This window comes from Sapajus apella, unplaced genomic scaffold, assembly GCF_009761245.1.
Source record: "Sapajus apella isolate SASKATOON/1434 unplaced genomic scaffold, GSC_monkey_1.0 scaffold59, whole genome shotgun sequence".
Taxonomy (NCBI): domain Eukaryota; kingdom Metazoa; phylum Chordata; class Mammalia; order Primates; family Cebidae; genus Sapajus; species Sapajus apella.
The window spans coordinates 9,216,549-9,238,231 of NW_022436999.1; the positions used below are offsets into that span (position 1 = coordinate 9,216,549).

At 42.7% G+C, this 21,683-nt stretch overlaps 1 protein-coding gene across 3 annotated transcripts in view; it reads right to left on the reverse strand.

Annotated features, from left to right (window-relative positions):
* Positions 1–21,683, reverse strand: part of LOC116528689 (nesprin-2-like) — a 187,489-nt gene that overhangs the window by 148,148 nt on the left and 17,658 nt on the right. Inside the window, exon 2 of one of the 3 annotated variants that reach the window (XM_032246104.1) lies at positions 11,425–11,618. The exons of the other annotated variants lie outside the window; for them this stretch is intronic. The gene's annotated coding sequence lies outside the window, so the exon portion shown is untranslated. The remainder of the gene's footprint in view (positions 1–11,424; positions 11,619–21,683) is intronic. 3 annotated transcript variants of the gene reach the window in all.

Here is a 21,683-nt window from a genome sequence, read left to right on the forward strand (position 1 = left end):
ATATTCTTTTTTTTTTTTTTTTTTTTGAGATGGAGTCTTGCTCTGTCACCAGGCTGGAGTGCAGTAGTGAGATCTCAGCTCACTGCCACCTCCACCTCCTGGATTCAAGCAATTCCCCTGCCTTAGTCTCACAAATAGGTGGGACTACTGGCACACACCACCGCACCCAACTAATTTTTTATATTTTAGTAGAGACAGGGTTTCACCATGTTGGCCAGGATGATCTCAATCTCCTAACCTCGTGATCTACCCACCTCAGCCTCCCAAAGTGTTGGGATTACAGGCGTCAACCACCGAGTCCCCCAGCCCAATGTATTCTTAATATTACATTGTTCTACCTACCTCTTAAAATCAAAGTCTATGATTAAAAAAGAAAAAAGGGGGCCGGGCGCGGTGGCTCAAGCCTATAATCCCAGCACTTTGGGAGGCCGAGGCGGGTGGATCACGAGGTCAAGAGATCGAGACCATCCTGGTCAACATGGTGAAACCCCGTCTCTACTAAAACTACAAAAAATTAGCTGGGCATGGTGGCGCGTGCCTGTAATCCCAGCTACTCAGGAGGCTGAGGCAGGAGAATTGCCTGAACCCAGGAGGCGGAGGTTGCAGAAAAAAAAAAAAAAAAAAAAAAAAAAAAAAAAAAAAAAAAAAAAAGAAACTCCGTCTCAAAAAAAAAAAAAAAGAAAAAAAGAAATGGCAATTACTTATCTGAAGATCATAAAGCCAAAAGAAAAAATAAGGACAATTAGCTCTCGATTACCTAAGCACACATCTTCCTGTTGGTGCTTTAGTCAGGGTCCTCATTCCTGGGCCAAGGACAGAAAACAGGTGACAAGTTTGTGTGTCTGCCTATATGTATGTTTTTGTAGGTAGTGAGTCCACCCAACAGTACATTTGGAATCCCATTTGAAAAACAAGCAGTAAGGATGTTAAAACCACTTTCATTCTGTGAAATGGCATCATTACCTGTGTTAGCACAACACAGGTGGTGTAGAGATCAATCACTTCACTATAAAGCAACAAGATCCCATTCTGGCAAAAGAGGGAGGGAGGGAGGCTGGGTTCAATTAAGAAAATCAGCATCTATTTAGCTCGCATATTTGCAGGAACATCTCCCTCGCTTCAATTAAGAATCCATTAGACCATTATCTCCCCACTGGCAAGGACTACTATCCTTCACCTCAGTGACCCTGGTATATAACCAAAAATCTGGCACACAGCAAGTAGTCGATAAATGCAAGCTGAATACTGTTGGATGAGTATATAGCCAGCAGCGTAACTACCTCAACATCTCTCAGTTCAAAATATTCAAAATAAAACAGGTTTACTCAGGAGGCTGAGGCAGGAGGACTGCTTAAGCCCAGGAGCTTGAGGCTGCGGTAAGCTATGATCACGCCACTGCAGTCCAGCCTGGGTGACAGAGCAAGACCCTGTCTCAAAAAAAAAAAAAAAAATTTAAATAGAACAGGTAACTTCAGCTCTGGCCATTTGGCAGTTACAGAGTCCAGAATTAATGTTTTTCTGTAAACAACTAGAAAATTACAGGAAACAATTATGTTGAGGCTGCAACAGGGAATGCAAGAGTGTCATCCTTCAGAGAAACGGACAAGGTGAGCCCCATGACTGTCTGTGCTCCCCACCTGGAAACAATTTCCACACCTAAGCACATTAGAGGGACACCAAATAGAGCCTGCCAGCTTCACCGAGAGGAAGTGAGAAAGGCCCAGATTGCCGGAGTAGAGAAGGAAACAGGAGTGGGCACAGGAGAAGGCTGAGTTGTAAAGAGGGCTCAGTAACGGCCTCTACCAACCGCAAGGTGAGCTCTGGAGGTGGCGTGGCCCTCAGAGTGGTCCTAAGTTGCACCTCGATGGTCCAGCCTTCCTACTCCCGCCTCACTAGTCCTTGGATGTGGGACCCTCCATCCCTATCCTTTGAGTAAGGTGGTTCACTGCAGCTGAGGCAGTGGCTAAAGGGGTCACTCCTAAGAGGCTGGCCAAGTCTTTCTTTGAAGGGGTATCTGGACAGTGCATCACAGTGCCCACCATATTAAGCTCAGAAAACCATCGCTCTGGCTACTTCTCTGCTTAAAATAGTTCAAAGGCTCCCTATCGACTGCACTTAAGATTCTTCAAGATCTGGGGCCTTCCTACTTCATCACTGTCTTTTCACACTCTCACCTAGGCCCTAAGGCTACAAACGTGGCCAAATCCTCGAAGCTCTCTTTAAGGCCCCGGGTTCTCTCTCACCTTCCCGTCTTTGCTCCTATCCCGTCCATGTGAACAACTCCATCTGACCCAGACAGAGCGAGGCGATCTGCCTTGGTGCCCACTATTCTCCCCATGCCACAATCTCAGCGTATCTACCACACTTGTCTCAGACACACCTCCGTGCCTGAGGCCTCACTGCACCCTGAGCTCCTTACGGTACCACTTTCTTCTTTGTATCCAGTTCCGAATACCAAGTCTGATGCAAAGTAGGTACCCAGCAGACATGCGAGGAGTTACTGGAGAGATGGACAGAATCATTGAACACTCTCAGCGAGTACCTCCTATCTTTACCCTTTTCTTAGTTTTTCTGTCTTGGGAAGAAAAGCCTTTCCTATGGGCCCTAGGTCATGTCACATGCTCCCTGTGCCCCCGGAAGGCTTTGTAGCAGCACCATCCTGCTCGCTAAGCCTAGAAACTCCACCTTCTCCACTGTGGTCTACGACAGAGCCTGCTTTCCATTTCACTAACCCTCGATACTCTGTCTTTAGTTTGTTTGAGATGGTCCAGGAGGGGAAAGAAGCTTAGGGTGCCCCTCTGGTCCTGACATCCTGGCTGTGGCTCCTCTCTAAGCTTCGCTCTGAGTGGCTTTCCTTCATCTCCTGGGCGGCACCAAGGGCCCGCCTCTCAGCTCTCCCTGGGTCACCCATCACTACCCAATGACTCCACACATAAAAAAATCTCTTTCTGAGGGCACAGCGTATTTTTTCATTTCAAAAAGAGTTCATACTTCCCCAATTCCCCTCACACCCAAGCCAAAAACAAAAGTTCACCAGCTTCTGTATTATAAGCAATATAACCAGGTCTACATTTACATTTCAGTTCAGAAAACTTCAAGCTTGTGTCTGGAACAATCATTCCCAAATTCAAATTCAAAACACCGCTGTAGGAAATTTATCATCCAATATAATTTTTTTTTGTATTTTCAGCCTTGATTTATAGGCATTTCCTCACATCAAGCGTACAATAAAGGCCCCGCGCAGTGGCAAACACCTGTAATCTCAGCACTTTGGTAGGCCAAGGCAGAAGGACTGCTTGAGCCCAGGAGTTCCAGACAAGTCTGGACAACACAGCAAAACCCCATCTCTACAAAAAAATACCAAAAAAAAGTTAGCCAGGCGTGGAGCTGTACATAGTCACAGCTTCCTGGGAGGTCAAGGTAGGAGGATCATCTGAGCCTGGTGATTGAGATTACAGTGAGCCATGATTGCACCACTGCACTCCAGCCTGGGTAACAGAGCGAGACCCTGACTTTAATAAATGAATAAATAGGCTGGGCACAGTGTCTCACACCTTTAATCTCAGCACTTTGGGAGGCCAAGGCGGGTGGATCACTTGAGGTCAGGAGTTCAAGACTAGCCTGGCCAACATGGCAAAACCCCATCTCTACTAAAAATACAAAAATTAGCCAGGCATGGAGGTGTGCACCTGTAGTCCCAGCTACTCAGGAGGCTGAGGCAGGAGAACTGCTTGAACCCAGGAGGCATAGGTTGCAGTAAGCCAAGATGGCACCACTGCACTCCAGTATGGGCGACAGCGAGACTCCATCTCCAAAAAACAAAGAAATAAAATGTAAAAGAATAAAGAATTTAAGCATATTTGCCAATAAATACCAACTAATTCATTTAAAAAAAGAGTGCTTACTATGCACTAAGCGTTTATATATATTATGTCATTTAATCCTCATAAAACTTCTCTGACATGGATACTAACCATACCTCCAATTTATGGATGAAACCAAGGCTCATGGAAGCAAAGTGCTTTATCCTAAGTGGCTCAGCCACTGTGTCTCTGAGCTGCTTCCTGAGTCCACAGTCTCAACCTCTATTTCATATAATACCAAAATGAGATGATCAGGATAAGTAACCTTTCCACAAATAATTGTATCTTTTTTTTTCTTTTGAGATAGGGTCCCACTCTGTCACACAGGCTGGAGTGCAGTGGCACCATCATAGTTCATTGCAGCCTTGATATCCCAGACTCAAGCAATCCTCTCACCTCAGCCTCCCACGTAGCTAAGGCCAAAGGCATGTGACACCACACCCAGCTAATTTTTTTTTTTTTTTTTTACTTTGTGTAGAGATGAGGTCTCCTTATGTTACTCAGGCAGGTCTCCAACTTCTGGACTCAAGCAATCATTTCACCTTGGCCTCTCAAAGTGCTGAAATTACTGGTGTGAGCCACCACTCACCCAGCCTACACGTTACTCATCCACTAACATTACTATTTGTTTTTAATCAAGAGTGATAGAAATTCCTGCTAAATACAATATATAGAATATGTTTTAAGTTCTCTTTGGTGACTTAACACCATTATAAATATCAATTACTATACCCATATCTAATTACAACTATAAATGCAATTTTAGCTGCTCACTAATTCATCCTAATGATGACATTGTTCAAGCTGACATTTGTCAGGATGCAAGGAGCTGACTGCTTCTCATCCGCTCTTCCATGTACTCACGCAATAACCACAAGCAGGAGGCTGAGCTTCCACCTTTTCTGCTATTACACAAGGACCTACAGCTCCACCTGCATCACAGAGCTTTTGAGAAGGTTCAAATAGTTCACACAAAGCATGACCAATAATCTGTAAACTACAGCAGGGTTGTAGCCTTGTTATCTTTCCTCAGTGAAATGCTTGGATTTTAAACTCTTCCTCTCAAACATTATTCTAAAGAGGAAAAAAATTCCCATAAGGCTAACAGTCTCCATAATTCAATCGTCTATCTGGCTGGTCAATCAGAAATATGTTATACTTTCCAATAACTAACATCAGTAATAGTACCCTTGTTCTAATGGTTTCTGCAAGGCTGTAGTACTAAGGCCATGCAAAGCTGGTGTTTCTTCGAGTGGTGTTGAATAAGCAACACCTAATCCACTGGACATTTGCATGACATGAAGCAACATGTTGCCCGTTGTGGCAGATGAATTCACTAAGAGAGAAACTAATATGAATGATTTCCAATTCTTTAGAAATATATATAATTATCCACAAATACATATTTACGTAAGTATATATATATAAATTTTTATATATACATAAATTAATCTGTATTATCTCTCTAACTCAAAAGATCAGATTGTTTTGTTTTGTTTATTTATTGTAGAGACAAGGTCTCACTATGTTGCCTAGGCTGAAGGAGACCCATCTTCAAACAATCCTCCCGAAGTGCTGGGATTACAGCCATGAGCCACTATGCCTGGCCTAAATTTTTATTCTATAGCAATATCCCAAGAAGTAACTGAAGACAAACAATTATCCTGGTAATAGCTTCATATTCAAAGGCATAGAAGTTTTCTTTGGGGTCGGGCACAGTGGTTCATACCTATAGTCCCAACACTTTGGGACGCCAAGGCAGGCAGATTGCTTCAGCCCAGGAGTCCAGGACCAGCCTAGCCAAGCTGGAGAAAGCCTGTCGCTCCAAAAAAAAAAAAAAATTTCCAGGTGCAGTGGCTCACACCTGTAATCCCAACACCTTTGGGAGGCCAAGGCAGGCAGATCACAAGGTCAGGAGTTCAAGACCAGCCTGGCCAATATGGTGAAACCCCATCTCTACTAAAAATACAAATAAAATTAGCCAGGTGTGGTGGCACATGTCTGTAATCCCAGCTGCTCAGGAGGCTGAGGCAGGAGAATTGCTTGAACCTGAGAGGCAGAGGTTGAAGTGAGCCGAGATTGTACCACTGCAGTCCAGCCTGGGCAACAGAACGAGACTCCATCTCAAAAAAAAAATTTTTTTTTTTACATTAGCCAGTCATAGTGGCACACACCTGTAGTCCCAGCTATTTGAGAGGCTAACGCTGGAGGACTGCTTGAGACCAGGAAGCCAAGGCTGCAGTGAGCCATGATCGCACCTCTGTACTCCAGCCTGGGCAACAGAGGGAGACCCTGCCTAAAAAAGGAAAAAAAAAAAAATTAAAGTCTACAGAAAATATTAAATAAGAAAATACTATGATAAACAGAATCCAAAGTTGATATTCAATAGGAATGTAACCATATAAATATACACCCATATAAACAAGCATTAAAAGGTAAAGTATAAAAATAGTTGTGCTAGGTGATATAACATAGAATTCTTTTGTTTTTAAACATAGAATTATTATTCAAAGTGTTTTAGCATTATTGCTACTTCATCTTCTAAATGAAAAATATGTAACCCACACACAGTTTTTAAACCACTTCAGCCAGGCCCAGTGGCTCACGCCTGCAGTCCCAGCACTTTGGGAGGCTGAGGCGAGTGGATTATTTGAGGTCAGGAGTTCAAGACCATCCTGGCCAAGAAGGTGAAACACTCTCTACTAAAAATACAAACATTAGCTGGGCAGTTGTGGCGCACATCTGCAATCCCAGCTATTCAGAAGGCTGAGGCAGGAGGCTCACCTGAGCCTGGGAGGCAGAGGTGAGGTGAGACGAGATCATGCCACCCGTACTCCAGTCTGGGAGACAGAGTGAAACCCTGTCTCAAATAAATAAATAAATAAAACCACTTGACGTCAACCTTTGTCACATCCCTTTCATCAAGTGAAATTAAATACGAAAATGAATAAAATTAAATTTAGAAAGTTCTCATCCATAAAATGAAACATAACCAGAGAAGAAAATATTTTCTTAACTTGTGGTTAATAAAAAGAATAAACCTAAATCAATTCCTTTAGAGATTTAACTTCTATGCCACTGTGATATCCTTTGCTGGTTGGTGCTAGAAACTCAAGTATCCCCCCAATGACCTTGGCTCAATTCTTGAATTCTCTGGTGTTGCTTTTTCAGACTAACTGAAGAATTTAATCTTACGGTATTTGTAAAATATGCTATCTGTGGATACCAAAGGGAAAACACAAAAATACTTTTGTCCTCTGTTATTTATTTATCTAGGTAGATTCATTTTTCCTCCTTTGTCTCAGGCTGGGGCAAGGGAACTTTTGGAAGCCCCTTTGTTTCTTAGTAAAGTTACATATTACCACTCTCCCTTTCCTATCTGCGCACAATTAATAGTCTCTCAGATTGCTTTCCCACCTACCTTCCCAGCTTCCTTTATAGGATACACCAGCCGCCTGAGCCTTTTCCTGGAAGAAATGAACAGCTACAGACTATTTGAAGTGACTGTGAGAATTCAGGGGATGGAGACTTTGTGGGCTCCAACTACTTCTCCCAAGGACTCATGGCCTGGATCTCTGCCTGTCTCCTTGATCTACCCACAGTTCAGGTTCACTGGGGCTGATTCTAGTGAAGAATGCAGAGGTTAATTTTTAGAGGGTTTTCCTGCCTTGGTAGAGGAGTCATTCTCTACAAGAAAAAGATTTTTAAATCAACCTTCTGATAAAACTTGCACAAAAGGAGACTTTTCAATGTCTTCTGTTATTGACACAAATTAGCCCTAACTCAAGGTTGGGGTGGATCATGGAATGGTTTTCAGTTTCCCCCTTGGCTCATGAGGCAGTCTGTGTTCCTTTAAACTCCTTAGCACATACCTACACACCCAACTGAACTTTTTTTGGTAGGGGTCTTGCTATGTTGCCCAAGCTGGTCTTAAACTCCTGGCCTCAGCCAGGTGCGGTGGCTCAGGCCTGTAATCCCAGCACTTTGGGAGGCCAAGGCGGGTGGATCAGAAGGTCAGGAGATGGAGACCATCCTTGCCAACATGGTGAAACCCCATCTCTATTAAAATACAAAAATTAGCCAGGTGCAGTGACACATGCCTGTAGTCCCAGCTACTCGGGAGGCTGAGGCAGGAGAATAGCTTGAACCCAGGAGGCAGAGGTTGCAGTGAGCTGAGATTGCACCACTGCACTCCAGCCTGGTGACAGAGCAAGACTCAGTCTCAAAAAAAAAAAAAAAAAAAAAAAAACCCAACTCCTGGCCTCAAGCAAGACTCCCACCTCAGCCTCCCAAAGCACTGAGATTACAGGCATGAGCCACCACACTCATCCAAACTATATAATTTAATGGTTTCAGTCAGGTATTTAAGAATTATGCCTAGATTTTTTTTTCCTTTTTGATCACTGCTTTAAACAAGGGCTTCAGAGGCTGGGCGCAGTGGGAGGCCGAGGCACGTGGATCACTAGGGGTCAGGAGTTCGAGACTAGCCTGGCTAACATGGTGAAACCCCATCTCTACTAAAAATACAAAAATTAGCTGAGCATGGTGGTGGGCACCTGTAATCCCAGCTACTCAGGGGGCTGGGGCAGGAGAATCACTTGAACCCAGGAGTTGGCGGTTATAGTGAGCCTAGGTCACACCATTGCACTCCAACCTGGGTAACAAGAGCAAACCATCCATCTCAAAAAAAAAGGGAGGGGACCTTCAAGCTGGGCGTCACTCCTGTAATCCCAACACTTCAGAAAGCCAAAGCTGGTGGATCCCCTAGGTCAGGAAAGTTCGAGACCAGCCTAGCAAACATGGTAAAACGCTGTCTCTACTAAAAATACAAAAATTACCCAGGCCTGGTGGTAGAGGCCTATAATCCCAGCTACTCAGGAGGCTGAGACAGGAGAACTGCTTGAACCTGGGAGGTGAAAGCTGCAGTAAGCCGAGATGGCACCAACCACTGCATTCCAGCCTGGGCAACAGAGTGAGACCCTGTCTCAAAAATAAAGAAAAAATAAATAAAAGAAGGCTTCAGAAGGAGAAATGCAACAACCAGAATCCGAGGAAAATGCCTGTCAGCAAATGACTGTCTTGATTCTTGTATGGCCCCAAATATGAGATACTAACCGACTTCTCTAAACAATCAACCAGTCCTCCCCAGCTCCCCACAAAGGTGTTCACTGCCTCCACAGGCAAGCCTCTTACCAGGGCTACAGACTTTATCGGATTATGTGGGTGTACCAAGTGCAGGCCAGGGATATCTAGACATGCCAGTCCCACAGAGTGGAGATCACGCTCATGTTCCCACAGGTGCCATTTCTTATTCACCCACCCACTCACCATACAAAGAACACCATGTTGGGGGGTGGGGGAGAGAGGAAAAAAAAAAAGAACACCATGTTTTGCCGGGCGTGATGGCTCAAGCCTGTATTCCTAGCACTTTGAAAGGCCGAGACAGGTGGATCACTTGAGGCCAGGAGTTCGAGACCAGCCTTGGTAACACAGTAGGACTTCATCTCTACCAAAAAAAAAAAAAAAAAAAAATTGCTGGGCACAGTGGCTCATACCTGTAATTCCAGCACTTTGGGAGGCCGAGGTGGGAAGATCACGAAGTTGAGTCCCAGACCAGTCTGACCAACATGGTGAAGCCTCATCTCTACTAAAAATATTTTAAAAAAAAAATTAGCCGGGTGTGGTGGTGCATACCTGTAATCTCAGCTACTCAGGAGGCTGAGGCAGGAAAATCACTTGAACCTGGGAGGCGGAGGTTGTGGTAAGCTGAGATCGCACCGCTGCACTCCAGCCTGGGTAACAGAGTGAGACTCTGTCTCAAAAAAAAAAAAAAAAAAAAACTAACTAGGTGCAGTGACGCACACCTGTAGTCCCAGCTACTCAAGGGAGGCTAAGGTGGGAGGATCACTTAAGCCCAGGAGGTCAAGAATGCAATGAGCCATGATGATGCCACTGTACTCCAGCCTGGGCAACAGAATGAGATCCTGTCTCCAAATAAAAAAAAGTTTTAATTTAAAAAAAAAAAAAAGGTGCAACTAATGTAAATGGCCCTCGCTGTAAAATATAGAATGACACACCTCACAGACAGTCATAAAGTAGAACTGTCAGGGAAACATAGGGGAAAAAAAGGGAACAGACACAGAGAATAAGAAAGCAAAGAATATGCACACAGGGAACACATATACTCATGAAAGATAAGCCTCTTTGGTCTCCAACTCCATTGTTAAATATCAAGCTCCACTTGCTGACTTTCAACATCCCTACGAGAAGCCCAGAAAATCAGAATGGTGTCACTTTCCAACAGTGTAGATCTTCAGAAGCATTCCATAATTCTATTACAATATTAAAATGTGGAGATGGTTCTCATTTCCCCTCCAGAAATGGTTTTCTTAATCGCTACAAAGGCAAAAATATGAGAATGTCAGTAACCAAATCAACCACCTCTCAGCAGGAAAAATGGAACTGCTCAGCAATCTCCTATTTGTACAAATCGTTCCCGAAAATGCTCCTGCCAAACTTTTGACCTGTTCCTTCTAAACTTGGAAGTGAGTGGTAACAAACTTAGAAAGTAAATTTCAGCTATGAATCATAGTTCCTATTTTGACCAAAGTTCTAGGTTATAGGCCTCTCACTTTTTTATCCAAGTTCTATGGGCCTGCTGTTTTTCTTTTTGTTGTTTTTTTTTAATATCAAAGCAGTCATGGGGCACCTTTTTTTCTCTCCCTGAAGGCTTCCCATAATCTATTTATAGGGCTGGAAGTTTTCCAAACCCAAACATAATTTATTAGGGAAAGCGGCTGTGCCATTTTTGATGACTGACAATTTTGGTCTTGTTTTTCTCTTATCCCAAGGGAAAATCAGTTGCCCAGCAAATTAACGTATCCCTCATCCTTTCATCCTTAGAGACTAACAATCAAAACTGATTTAGGTCTCAATTGGTCTATTTCTGGCTCTGAGTGGATGTTAATCCTCAATAACAGGTCTGTTGGACTAAGCAACAGCCTGGGCATCCAGGGACAGTGGTTTCTGATCTGTTTTATTTGCTGCCTGACTCACTGGGAAGCTTTGAACAACTCACTGTATTATCTCAGTTTATTTGTTATGATTAGCAATGCAGTTAAACGGAACATATTTGATTGGCTTTTTTTTTTTTTTTGAAAAAATATAATGGTATCCACTACTGCAATTAAATAAGATTTTATTTATTTTGTTTTGTTTTTTGAGATAGGGTCTTGCTCTGTCACCCAGGCTGGAGTTTAATAGCATGATCATAACTTACTACAGCCTTGAACACCTGGCTCCAGCGAACCTCCCACCTCAGCCTCCCAAGTAGCTGGAATTACAGGCGTGTGCCACCACACCCCACTATTTTTTTTTTTTTTTTTTATAGATAGGGTCTTACTATGTTGCCCAGGCTGGTCTCAAACTCCTTGCCTCCAGCAATCCTCCCATCTCAGCCTCCCAAAGTGCTAGGATTACAAGTGCGAGCCACCACACCCAGCTGATTCAGTAAGTTTTAAACAACTACCTCAATCCATAGCCACCAAATTCATACCTGTCCCTTCATAAGGCAGGTCCATCCTAGTTTAAACTGGAATCACTGGGGTAATCCTGGTCCACAGACCTCCCTAGAGTACAGCAAAGTCAATCAGAGGGATCTTCTAAGATGCACCCTGTGCAACATGCACTTTGGCCAGTCTCCCTTCTGTCCTGGGTTTTCTGGCATCAAGTCCCTGGTCTGGGAGCCTTGAGACCCTGCAGAGGGCAAGAGAGGGCTCTTCCGCCTGGGCAGCAAAGCCTCCCCTTGGCCTATACACTGTTAGTCCCTCAAATATACCTCTTAAGAGTCATGCCAAAAGATAGAAAAAAACATTTACTATAAATATCAGCATTTCAAAAGTTTTGTTATTGTTTAATAGGTGAGGGTATTTCTCCCCATGACTGGCCGAAGTTGATGAGTTTCTTATTTCTTAATTCATTTTTTTTTTCTATTCTGTTAGTCTCCATCAAAATATTTCTATATCACCAATCCCATTGCTCAGCGTCCCATAAAGGTCTGTGATTCCATAGACGCAGGCAACAGCACGGGCGTGCTAGTCCAGGAATACCACTGTACCTCCTCCACCCCAAGCTCAACTTCCCAGGAGAAGGAGGAAGTGATGGTGTTGGAAGGGAGCCCTAAAATGTTGTCATTGTTATTGTGAATCTTTAAATAGAACTTAGTATCTGTAAAGGGTTTTGAGAATCATCTTTACTCACAACTGTTCATAAAGATGCTATGAGAAGGAAGGCTGTTCTGTTAGCTCTGGTCTTTGATTTTTATCTATATCACATGCTGCATTATTACAAGAAACCGGGGCTCACAAAGTCAAAATTATCCTGCTAAAATAAAATCAGCATTCCTTAAAAAGCAAAGACTTGAAAGCTTTGCACAGTGGCACTCACCTGTAGTCCTAGCTACTTAGGAGGCTGAGGCAGGAGGATCACTTGAGCCCACGAGTTTAAAGCTTAGTGCACCATGATGTGAGTAGCCACTGAACTCCAGCCTGGACAACATAGCAACACTCCATTTCAAAAAAAAAAAAAAAAAAAAACTGGGAATTTGAAATGTTTTTTTAATCCATGTAATCATGAAGAAGATAAAATTAACTGAGATGACACCATCTCTGAGAACTCTGTCTCCTAGTGATAACACCACACCCTTTGTACCAACAACAAAATGCCTTTAAATACTTTTCACCTTTGATATTTTTTATTTTCCACATCATTAAATCAGGTTATATGGCAAGAAATGCAAGGTAAAGGAGAATTTCAGAGTAATTACAGTAATATTAATTTTGACTAAGCAAACATAAAAAGTTACTTAATGAAGCTTGTTTCCCAAATTTTTATATATTGCTAAATCTTTTCGCAAGATTTTTGTTTTCCCTTTGAGATTACCCACTTGTAAAGCCCAATCATTTTTGTTTCTTAAAAAAAAAAAATGCAGTTATGGAAAATAGGCTCAAAATATTTTCTGCCTCTAACAATAAACATCTTTCTTTTGAACAACATTCTTAACTCTAAAGTTCTGGCTATTCCCAAGACAGAGAAGGCTAGTTAGGTGGCAATTTTAAAGATAAGAGAGCTAAGGTAGGTTACATAGACATCCTTCCTGGAACCCCTTGGCCTGTCATCTTCCACAACATCTAGCAAATTATGGTACTTTGTTAGTTCCCAACAACAAAGGAGGTCTGCAGAGCCAGGAGGCGGGAAACAGACACAGTGGAGTGGAGGGCAGGCAGTGGGGCCACTGCGTTCAGTAGGATTTAGTCTAATAACAAGGAAATCAGATGCAATGCTCCAGGTAAAGGCACCCTCCAGTACCAAACGCATTTTTAAATGCTTATGTCTTTTTGTGCAACTACAAGAAGGTTTTAAAAAACTACAATGAACAAAATGTTAAATACTCTGGTAGCCAGCTATCTCATAGATATGTAATGCAAGCAATCTGTAAGGAAGAGAGATACGGGAAGGGAGAGAAGGAAGCACACAGCCAGGACAGCAGGATAAAGGGGAAGATGACATTCTCCAAGCTAACAAATGGTTTAACTCTCCTAATCCTGGTGCTTAAGATCCTTGAAAACAATAACCTTTCAGAAAGAAAATACAAGCAGCCAACAAGAGAAGAAGAAGCTCCCATGTACCCAGTCAAGTCACCGTTCCCTGGAGGAAAAAGGGAGGGAGAACTAAGCCATGACCAACCCAAATAGTGTAAATAAATCAAACTGTGGAAAGAACCTATGAGCAACAGCTGCCAGCCTCCCATTCACTTTCTACTTCCTTTGCATGCTGAGACCAATTCACGGTTCAATGAGGATGCAATGGTGCCAACCATTAACCTGCTTTTAAAAAATGAGAATCTTATGATTTCTTACAAAGGTAAGTACTCACACTTTAGAGGACTGTAGGGTCAACACCTTTACCTGCATGACTATGTAAATATAGGGAAATTAATCTTTACCAAAAAAATGTAAGTCAGTCGGGCACGGTGGCTCACACCTGTAATCCCAGCACTTTGGGAGGTCAAGGCAGGTGGATCATAAGGTCAGGACTTCGAGACCAGCCTGATCAATATGATGAAAAAGCATCTCTACTAAAAATACAAAAATTATACAGACATGGTGGCGGGCGCCTATAGTCTCAGCAACCTGGGAGGCTGAGGCAGGAGCACTGCTTGAACCCGGGAGATGGAGGTTGCAGTGAGCTGAGATCACACCACTACACTCCAGCCTGGGCAACAGAACAAAACTCCATCTCAAAAAAAAAAAAAAAAAGTTAGTCATATCCATTCTCAATAAATATGTTTATATCTACAGTCCGCGGCATATTAACACTCAGACAAAGGGGCCGGGCGCGGTGGCTCAAGCCTGTAATCCCAGCACTTTGGGAGGCCAAGGCGGGTGGATCACGAGGTCAAGAGATCAAGACCATCCTGGTCAACATGGTGAAACCCCGTCTCTACTAAAAACTACAAAAAATTAGCTGGGCGTGGTGGCGCGTGCCTGTAATCCCAGCTACTCAGGAGGCTGAGGCAGGAGAATTGCCTGAACCCAGGAAGCGGAGGTTGCGGTGAGCCGAGATGGTGCCATTGCACTCCAGCCTGGGTAACAAGAGCGAAACTCTGTCTCAAAAAAAAAAAAAAAAAAAAAAAAAAACACTCAGACAATTCTACTTGTGGACTTCATATCAGTCTGATTAAAGTATACCCATTTTCAAATGTGAGTAGCTATATGTAGCTCCAGTAGTATTGGAAAGGCAAAGCTGTCATTATGTAGTTTATGTGCATGTTAAAGAGTAACAGTTTCCAGAAAACAACAAAAACAATATATTTACAAATCAAAAAGAAAAAGACAAACAACCCAACAGGAAAATAAACAAAAGACATGAACAGCTGAGTCCTAGAAGAAGACATAAAAAACTAAGTATCAAAAAATAAGTGAATGGATAAACTGTGACATACTCATACTATGGAATGTTAAAACAATGAAAATCAATGAACCAGAGTTACATATATACCAAGATGGATGAATCTCACAGTTGAGAGGGAAGAAAGCAACTTCCAGAAGAATGTACAACCTACAGTAAAACTGTAATATTATATATACTTTTCTTTTTTTTTTTTTTTTTTGAGGCAGAGTCTCACTCTGTTGCCCAGGCTGGAGTACAATGCTGTAATCAGGTCACTGCAACCTCTGCCTCCCGGATTCAAGGCATTCTCCTGCCTCAGCTTCCCAAGTAATTGGGATTACAGGTGCCTGCCACCACATCCAGCTAATTTTTGTATTTTTAGTAGAGATGAGGTTTCATCACATTGGCCAGGCTGGTCTCAAACTCCTGACCTCAGGTGATCTACTCACCTCGGCCTCCCAAAGTGCTGGGATTACAGGTGTGAGCCACCTTGCCCAGCCAATTAGATACAATCTTAAAATATTTCCTAGGGATCCATGATGGAACTACTAGGCCAGTACAACTTGGCACAGCTGGGCCCACACACTACCAACTGTCCAATACTTTGAAGACATTCATATGCAACAAAATTGTGAAGAAACACATAAGCATGATAAACACCAAATTCAGTATAGCAGCTTCCTCTGTCAAGGAGGAAGAGGTAACAACCAAATTAGCAAAATTTTATTTCTGAACTAGGATGCTAAAGCAGGTATATACTTACTGTATAATTATTTATACCTTTCCATAGGTCTTAAATATTATGTAATTTTTAAACTATATCTATATATAGATATAATTTAAGTTGGCCAGGTGCAGTGGCTCACACCTGTAATCCCAACACTTTGGGAGGCTGAGACAGGTGGATGACTTGAGCTCAGGAGTTTGAGACCAGCCTGGACAACATGTGAAAACCCCATCTCCTACAAAAAGCATAAAAATTAACTGGGATTCTCACAGTAAGACCCTGTCTCTGAAAGATTTTTTAAAATGACATATCTTAACCACTGTAGATAATGGTTTTCATACTAGAATGTTAAGGAAATACTTGTTCTAGTGAAATTTTTTTCAAAAAATTCAAATCTCTCCAAAATTAGTTGTGCCTTTCTGTCCTTCTTGGGGTTGTGTTTCTCTTTAACTCTGCCTCCAAGAACCATCCATTTCTGTGCAACCGCATTGATAAATGGAGTTCTTACTAAATATTTCATAGCTGGTCTTACCTAACCATCAAATCTTAGCATTCTGACTAGTTAAAAACAACAAAGTACAATTAAAAATTAAAATTTTAATTTTAAAAAGTAAAATGAAAGTAGATGAGAAAAAACAGCTGGAAAGTTAACTGTAGTGTGATGTAAAAGCTGTGTGTTCTAGCATGCCAAGCAGCAATGCAGCTCTTTAACAGATATTCTTATGTTGAAAAGCATTTGAATCAAACAACTATAAAAACAGAAGGTGTCTCTGAGCTGGGCACGGTGACTCACACCTGTAATCCCAGCACTTATGAGAGGCCAAAGCACATGGATCACTTGAGAGCAGAAGTTCAATACCAACCTGGCCAACATGGTAAAACTCTGTCTCTAAAAAAAAAAGACAATTCAAAATTAGCCAGGTGAGGTGACGGGCGCCTATAGTCCAAGCTACTCAGGAGGCTGAGGCAGGAGAATCACTTGAACCCAGGAGGTGGAGGTTGCAGTGAGGCGAGATTGTGCCACTGCACTCCAGCCTGCCAGCCTGAGCGACAGAGTGAGACTCTATCAAAGAAAGAAAGAAAGAGAGAAAGAGAGAAAGAGAGAAAGGGAGAAAGGGAGGAAGGGAGGAAGGGAGGAAGGGAGGAAAGGAAAGAAAGGAAAGAAAAGAAAGAAAAGAGAGAGTATGTCTGAAAAACAGATTTGATTTGATTTTTGAAAAAGCTGAATCTCAAACTGTGAAATCTATTAAATCCTCCCTTTGCCCCTGCTTTCCTTGTGACTTGCTAGAGAGCTTGCAAACTTGTTTCCATTCCATTTCTAAGCATGGTAGAACTTTCTCATCTGAAGAGAAACAATCAGAATTAGTTGTTTCTGAGTTTTCCCTAAAGATACATATTTGCAAATTCTGTGAACACAACTTTAAGATCTGATATGAGGTCATATCATCTCAGGGAAAGAACAGAATGCATTTCTTCTGTGTACACTAAATAATTTTTGTTGTTGCTTGCAACATGCACAATGACTCCATCAGAAATTTACTGGCCAGGCGCGGTGGCTCATGCCTATAAACCGACCACTTTGGGAGGCTGAGAGGCAGGCAGATCACAAAGTCAGGAGTTTGAAACCAGCCTGACTAACATGGTGAAACCCCATCTCTACTAAAAACACAAAAATTAGCTTGGCATGCTGGCACACACCTGTAATCCCAGCTACTCAGGAGGCTGAGACAGGAGAATCGCCTGAACCCAGTGGGCAGAAGTTGCCGTGAGCCAAGATCACGCCACTGCACTCCAGCCTGGGCGGAGCAAGACTCCTTCTCAAAAAAAAAGAAAGAAAGAAAGAAAGAAAGAAATTTACCTGGACTTTAAAAAAAAAAATGGGAGGATCCAAGATGGCTGAATAGGAACAGCCCTGGAGTGCAGTTCCCAGCGAAAACGCAGAGGGTGAGTGATCACATTTCCAAACCAATTTTTACTGCCCACAGACCAGGAGATTCCCAGGCGGAAAAGCGCCACAAGTCTCCAGCATAGCTGTTTCAACCAGAGCAGTGGGTCTCCACACAAAAACTCACACAAATCCAGGTGCCATTTCAACTGGCGACTGGAACACCTGGGAGACAGAGTCGCCCATTCAACTAAAGAAAAGGGTTGAAACAGGGAACCAGGTGATCTGGCTCGGCAGGTCCCACCCCCACAAAGACTAGCAATCTGAAACATTCTGGATTGAGAGTTTCACAGTAAATGCACCTGGACCCCGGATGGTCCAGCTCTGTGGGGGAAAGGGCATCCTCCATTACCAAGGCAGTCCACCACTACCTATGCAGCCCACCATTACCGAGGCAGTCCGCCATTATCGAGGCAGTCCATCATTACCGAGGCAGTTCTAACTATACCCCTATAAACAAAACTGCAAAAAAGGTTACACAGCAGCTGAGCAGAGCACACGGCAGCTCAGCAACGCCTCTGCTGGCAGACTGTGACTAGGCACCTCCTTACTGGGCAGGGCATCTCTGAAAAAAGGCAGCAGAATGACAGGAACTTTTAAATAAAGCCCTACCTTCCTGGGACAGAGCACCTGGGAAAAAAAGGCGGTTATGAGTTCCACTGCAGCAGACTTAAACATACCTGCCCAGCAGCTCTGAACAGCTCACAGCTCAGCACTTGAGCTCCTATAAGGGACAGACTCTCTCCTCAAGCAGCTCCCCGAACCCCATATAACCAAAGAGACAACTCATAAAGGAGAGCTCAGGCTGATATCTGGCAGGTATCCTTCTGGGACAAAGATAACAGAAGAAGAAACTGGCAGCAACCCTTACTGTTCTGCAGCCGCCGCAGGCGATCCCCAGGCAAGCAGGGTCTGAAGTGGACCTCCAGCAGTCCTACAGCAGAGGGGCCTGACTGTTAGAAGGAAAACTAATAAACAGAAAGAAATAACTTCATCATCAACAAAAAGGACATCCACTCAGAGACCCCATCTGAAAGCCACCAACCACAAAGACCACAGGTAGATAAATCCACAAAGATGGGAAAAAATCAGCACAAAAAGGATGAAAATACCCAAAACCAGAACACCTCTCCTCCTCCAGGGTGAGGATCACAACTCCTCACCAGGAAGGGAACAAGGCTGGATGGAGAATGAGTCTGATTAATTGACAGAAACAGGCTTCAGAAGGTGGGTAATAATAAACTTCTCTGAGCTAAAAGATCATGTTCTAACCCAATGCAAAGAAACTAAGAACCTTGAAAAAAGGTTTGATGAAATGCTAACGAGAATAAACAGCTTAGAGAGGAATATAAATGAATTGATGGAGCTGAAAAACACAACACGAGAGCTTCACGAAGCATACACAAGTTTCAACAGCCAAATCGACCAAGCAGAAGAAAGGATATCAGAGATTGAAGATCAACTCAATGAAATAAAATGAGAAGGCAAGATTAGAGAAAAAAAGAGTAAACAGAAACGAACAAAGCCTCCAAGAAATATGGGATTATGTGAAAAGACCTAATCTACATTTGATAGGTGTACCTGAATGTGATGGAGAGAATGAATCCAAGCTGGAAAACACTCTTCAGGATATTATCCACGAGAACTTCCCCAACCTAGCAAGGCAGGCCAACATTCAATCCCAGAAAACACAGAGAACACCACCCCAAGGCACATACTCATCAGATTCACCAGGGTTGAAATGAAGGAAAAAATGTTAAGGGCAGGCAGAGAGAAAGGTCGACTTACCCACAAAGGGAAGCCCATCAGACTCACAGAGGATCTCTCAGCAAAAACCCTACAAGCCAGAAGAGAGTGGGGGCCAATATTCAATATCCTTAAAGAAAAGAACTTTCGATCTAGAATTTCATATCCAGCCAAACTAAGCTTCATAAGCGAAGGAGAAATAAAATCCTTTATGAACAAGCAATTGCTCAGAGATTTCATCTCCACCAGGCCTGCTTTACAAAAGCTCCTGAAAGAAGCACTAAACATAGAAAGGAACAACCAGTACCAGCCACTCCAAAAACATACCAAAGGGTAAAAAGCATCAAAACAATGAAGAAACTGCGTCAACGAATGGGCAAAACAGCCAGCTAGCATCAAAATGGCAGGATCAAATTCACACATAACATTATTAACCTTAAATGTAAATGGGCTAAATGCCCCAATCAAAAGACATAGACTGGTAAATTGGATAAAGAGTCAAAACTCATTGGTGTGCCGTATCCAGGAAACCCAACTCACATGCAAGGCTCACATGCATAGGCTCAAAATAAAGGGATAGAGGAAGATCTACCAAGCAAATGGAGAGCAAAAAAAAACCAGGAGTTGCAATCCTAGTCTCTGATAAAATAGACTTTAAACCAACAAAGATCAAAAGAGACAAAGAAGGGCATTACACAATGGTAAAGGGATCAATGCAACAAGAAACGCCAACAATCCTAAATATATACGCACCCAATACAGGAGCACTTAGATATATAAAGCAAGCTCTTAATGACCTACAAAGAGACTTAGACTCCGACACAATAATGGTAGGAGACTTTACACTGTCAATATTAGACAGATCAATGAGACAGAAAATTAACAAGGATATCCAGGACTTGAACTCAGACCTGGACCAAGCAAACCTAATAGACATTTACAGAACTCTCCATCCCAAATCCACAGAATATACATTCTTCTCAGCACCACATCACACCTACTCTAAAATTGACCACATAATTAGGAGTAAATCACTCCTCAGCAATGCAAAAGAACGGAAATCGTAACAAACAGCCTCTCAGACCACAGTGCAATCAAGTTAGAACTCAGAATTCAGAAACTAACTCAGAACCGCACACCTTCATGGAAACTGAACAACTGGCTCTTGAATGTTGACTGGATAAACAATGAAATGAAGGCAGAAATAAAGATGTTCTTCAAAACCAACGAGAATGAAGACACAACGTACCAGAATCTCTGGGACACATTTAAAGCACTGTCTAGAGGAAAATTTATAGCAATAAATGCCCACATGAGAAGCAAGGAAAGATCTAATATCGACACCCTATTGTCAAAATTGAAAGAGCTAGAGGAGCAAGATCAAAAAAACTAAAAAGCTAGCAGAAGACAAGAAATAACTAAGATCAGAGCAGAAATGAAGGAGATAAGAGACACAAAAAACCCTTCAAAATATCAATACATCCAAGAGCTGGTTTTTTGAAATGATCAACAAAATAGACCACTAGCCAGATTAATAAAAAAGAAAAGAGAGAAGAATCAAATAGATGCAATAAAAAACGATAAAGGGGCCCGGCGCGGTGGCTCACGCCTGTAATCCAGCACTTTGGGAGGCTGAGGCGGGTGGATCACGAGGTCAAGAGATCGAGACCATCCTGGTCAACATGGTGAAACCCCGTCTCTACTAAAAATACAAAACATTAGCTGGGCATGGTGGCTCGTGCCTGTAATCCCAGCTACTCAGGAGGCTGAGGCAGGAGAATTGCGTGAGCCCAGGAGGCAGAGGTTGCGGTGAGCCGACATCGCACCAGTGCACACCAGGCTGAAAAAAAAAAAAAACACACCGCCGAAAAAAAAAAAAAAAAAAAAAAAAAAAAGTACAACAAGAGACCTCTTAATGGACAAGATATATCCAGCCTACTCATTTACCCCATGATTATGCTCAGAAATTTAGCACAGCACATTTATATGAGCATTTAACATATCAACTAGTTTACAGGTTAATAGTTACCAAACTAAAATTAACCTATGTTAATTTCTACTCTCAGCTCTTCTGTACCCTTCCTCCTAGAGGGAAGGGAGGGAAGGAGGGAGGGAGGGAAGGAAGAAAAGAAAAGAATAGAAAAGAAAAGAGGCCAGGCAAGGTGGCTTATGCCTATAATCCCAGCACTTTGGGAGGTTGAGGCAGGAGGATCACTTGAGTCTGGGAGTTCAAAACCCTTCTGGCAAATATAGCAAGACTCCATCTCTTGGGAAAAAAAAACAAACAAACCTGCTTTAATTAGCTGGACATGGTGGCATGAACCTGTCTTGGGAGGCTGAGGTGGGACGATTGCTCGAGCCCAGGAGTTTAAGGCTGCAGTGAGCTATGATCATGCCACTGCACTCTAGCATGGACTACAGAGTACAACTCTGTCTAAAAAATAAAAAGAAG